Here is a 4,386-nt window from a genome sequence, read left to right as displayed (position 1 = left end):
ATTATTTCGAAAGAGCTTATGTTTTATAAACTATATAACTTGTTATTAATTTGGTGTTAAGAGATAAGCGGGGTTTTTTTCTGGTAACGAACTGCCACGAAGTATAAATCAAGATTTTTTACTTTTGTGTTGAATGTGTGTTTAATATATTTACCACTAATGACAAAAAATTAACTTTTCTGCAAAATTCACCAACTACACAATTCTTGTTAGTATAAAATAAGTGGTATTTCAAAAGAGCAGAAGAAATATATGTTTTGAACAATAAGAATTTTTGTTGCTAATCTGTTAATCGGTTGCTAGGAGATGATCGCGTTTTCTGGTAACCAAGTTCCACAAAGTAAACATCTGATTTTCACTTTTGCAAAATGTACCAACGGTAAATTTCTTGTATCTAAGCTAATAAGCATTATTTTTGAAAGAGCTTATGTTTTATAAACAATACTACTTATTAATAATTTGGTGTTAAGAGATAAGCGGGGTTTTTTGTGGTAACGAACTGCCACGAAGTATAAATCAAGATTTTTACTTTTGTGTTGAATGTCTGTTTAATATATTTGCCACTAATGACAAAAAGAGTAACTTTTCTACAAAATTCACCAACTGAACAATTCTTGTTAGTGTAAAATAAGTGGCATTTCAAAAGAGCAGAAGAAATATATGTTTTGAACAATAAGAATTTTTGTTGCTAATCTGTTAATCGGTTGCTAGGAGATGATCGCGTTTTCTGGTAACCAAGTTCCACAAAGTAAACATCTGATTTTCACTTTTGCAAAATGAACCAACGGTAAATTTCTTGTATCTAAGCTAATAAGCATTATTTTTGAAAGAGCTTATGTTTTATAAACAAATATTACTTGTCATTAATTTGGTGTTAAGAGATAAGCAGGTTTTTTTCTGGTAACGAACAGCAGTTCGTAGCAACGAAGTATAAATCGAGATTTTTATTTTTCTGTTGAATTTGTGTTTTTTAATATATCTACTACTAATGACAAAAAGAACTAACTTTTCTGCAAAATTCACCAACTACACAATTCTTAACAAGTATAAAATAAGTGGTATTTCAAAAGAGCAGAAGAAATCTTATGTTTTTTGAACAATAACAATTTTTGTTGCTAATCTGTTGCTAAGAGATGAGTGTGTTTACTGGTAACCAAGTGCCACGAAGTGAACTTAAGTTTTTTACTTTTGCAAAAGTAAGAATCAGAAAGCAGGGCACAAACATTATCACAAACATTTCTAATGTAACTACTGCCCACATTAACAGTAGCCTTTTTCCTAAAATAAGCTTTTTAGCTATTTTGTTTATTTTTATTTATTTACCATGTTTAGCACACTGAATGGAGTAGGTCAATGTAAGACAACATGCTAGTTATAGCCCACATGCCCCTGGCTGCATTTAGGCTAATATTACCATTGTTAGATCTTGATATTCCCTAATGTTTTGTGATACCAAGTATAGGCTACAGAACAAAGACAGAAATATTTACAGAAAGAGATGTTTAAGCAGAATCATTGCAAAGGCAGAAATGAGAAGAAGAAAAAACACCATTTATCTTAAACTCTTAAGAACTGGCTTTAACTCTTTTGAGTTAAAGGAATTCTGTTAAAAAGCAGAAACACCCACTTTAAAAGCAGCCCTAAAATGTTCCTTTCTGAGAGCACCCTATGTGTCATCTGATATTGTTCGGACAGGTTCCGATCTGATATCACTTGCCTTGTTAAATTTTCTGTTCCCAAGTTCTCTGACGAGACCCAGAAATTTGATAACGAGTCCGATTTCCAAGTTTTAAAATGTTATCAGAAAGGTAGAAAGTTTGCAAATTATTTTCCTTACACTTTACAGTTATGCAGCACTTTGTGTTGATCTGTAGTAATCATCTTTGTTGTAAAATATCTTGGAATTTGTGGCGGCAGCATTGCAAATGCTAGAAATAGTTATGGGATGTGAGCACTTCTGCACATCATGGTGCTTGTTAGAGCATAACATAACATAAACATATTGTATGTTTATGCTATTTCCCTCAGTTACTCAACATATACTGTTACAGAAACTCACAGTTTCAGTGTTGGGGTCACATTTTATTTGGGAAATGTTTGATAGTTGTGCACATAAGAAAAAAAAAAGTAGTTTACTGCAAGGTGAAACACTAGTTAAAATCAAACCTACTTGGAGATACTCAGACAATGTGTGTGTATATATATATATATATATATATATATATATATATATATATATATTTATTCATATTTATATAAATTCCCTTCTCACCCTCCGTGGGTGGTCTCTTTCATCCTCTGAGCTCGGGTCCTGTACCAGAAGCCTGGGAGCTTGAGGGTTCTGCGCAGTATCTTAGCTGTGCCTAGAACCTGACATTTCCAGACTGAGATGTCTGATGTTGTTGGGATGTGTTTTAGCCACTGCTCCAGTTTGGGGGTGACTGCCCCGAGGGCCCCGATGACCACAGGCACTACCACAGGTCCCTGCGCTCCTCGACCCTGTAGACACAGGGTGAATCCTAGCAACCTGCGGCCTCTTTGCCGAGAGCACCGGACGCCAGCTGATGGTGTAGACCCGTCGATTTCTGCTAGGATCGGTTTGGTAAATGCCAGGTCGCTGACAAATAAAACTTTCGTCATTAGGGATTTCTTTTCCTCTCATTGATTGGATGTTTTATTAACACAATCATGGACAAGTGGTTTGGGTGACTCCAGCATTTTTAATGAACTTGTACCGCGGAACTGCGGCTATTTTAATGCTCCAAGGATGTCGGGGTCCGGTGGAGGTATAGCGACTGTAGGATTCCATTTTGGAATCCTAAAGACTTTTATCGGAAATAAAGGCCCCTCTTAGAGGCTTAAGAGGCAGAGTGACCACAAAGTTGATTTGTTGGATTCTGTGAAGACGTTTGCAGGCTAAAGAGGATATCCCACCCAATTCTAGAAGAATGGGTCTAAGTGGCTCCAGCACGCAACCTCCACCTCAGGGTGAATTGTTTGGAATTAAATGCTGAACATAAATCTTTTGTTGACAAATTACATATGTTTAATTTTTCTTTTGTTTGTTTGAACAAATAAATGTAAAAAAAAAATACTTAAAAGGATCAATCAATTAATTAATTTTATTTATAAGGGACCCTTTCATGCTAAAAGCAGCTCTAAGTATCATGAAGTTGAGGTGAGGTGAAGAGAGAAAACGCAGACGAAGCCCAGGGTGTAGATGAATGAAGATGAATATTTAATGATGAGAAGCTCACAACAGTCCAGGAACTGGCAGCACGGCAGAAACGGAGGCTAAGCTCATACCGGTAGCAACAGAGCAGCTGGAATTTGTCACAGAATAGAGCTAACGTCGACTCAGGACAAACAGTCCTGAGTCCTGACAACGACTAATTGTACAGACTCTCAGGACTTAACAGTCCAACTGAGTAGACTGACTAAAAGTCAACAACGAACGACATACGACAAGTATCTGACAAAGAACAGGGACAACAGGTGGGCTTAAATACACAGAGGGCAATTAGGGAGACTAGACACACCTCGGAACAATCAAGACGGCACAGAGACTCACAGGGGAAAACAGATCCAGACACAGAAAAACCTCCACAAACAGGAGCCATAATACTGGATGGATAATAAATGACTAAACTATATGATCACGTAAAAGGTTAAAATAAGATTCATAAATATAAATGTATATGTATAGAAAACAACAAGGAAAATGACCAAACAAACCCTAATCTCTTTCTATTTGCTCTTTCTCTTTCCCTCTGTCTGAGCCTCGCGGTGCATCTGACCTCTGACCTCAACTCCTCAAACCTGTCCTCCCATGGACCAGATGATGTCCCTCCTACAAAACCAGCCAATGAAAATGATGGAGAAGATCTGGAGGATCAAGAAGACAAAAAAGACCTCCATCACCTGCAGGGGACAACTGTCGGTCTCCTGTTGGGCATTTGGACTGAAAACTGTGTGAGACTGAGCTTTAACAACCTCCACTGGTCTGCTGTCTAATATCAGCGTAGAGGAAGAAAAGCTAAACATGCTTCGGAGCTGTGAGAGAAGACGACTGAACTGTTGACGCTTGTTTCATCTGTGGACAACATGGACATTTCCTGAGGGACGATCTGGACAACCCAAAGATCCAACGCCAAAATCAGTTGGACTGACAGGAAGCCGGAGGAGACGGGGGAGGATTTCGCTGCAGCAACGCCAAGACCAAGTGGGGGAGAGGGGCGAAAAGGAAGGAACAACCTGAATCCACATCAACCACTGTGAAGGACCACCTGTCTGTAATGTCCATCTAGATCACGACTTTAAATCTGAAACAGCAACAGAGTGAGCAGCAAAACTTCACTCTACCAAGTATCAAGTACTTCAACGTTT

At 37.9% G+C, this 4,386-nt stretch overlaps 1 long non-coding RNA gene across 1 annotated transcript in view; it reads left to right on the top strand.

Annotated features, from left to right (window-relative positions):
* The first annotated feature begins 2,278 nt into the window (after positions 1–2,278).
* The window catches only part of LOC106946297 (uncharacterized), a 6,117-nt gene continuing 4,009 nt past the window's right edge, over positions 2,279–4,386 (top strand). Inside the window, exon 1 of the long non-coding RNA XR_001424744.1 lies at positions 2,279–3,183. This is a non-coding gene — a long non-coding RNA (uncharacterized LOC106946297). The remainder of the gene's footprint in view (positions 3,184–4,386) is intronic.

The sequence above is a fragment of the Poecilia latipinna genome, unplaced genomic scaffold (genome assembly GCF_001443285.1).
Source record: "Poecilia latipinna isolate Pla-1442-1.1 unplaced genomic scaffold, P_latipinna-1.0 Scaffold185, whole genome shotgun sequence".
Lineage (NCBI taxonomy): Eukaryota > Metazoa > Chordata > Actinopteri > Cyprinodontiformes > Poeciliidae > Poecilia > Poecilia latipinna.
Note: the sequence above shows the minus strand (reverse complement) of the source record. Positions and strands in the feature narration are given on the sequence as shown.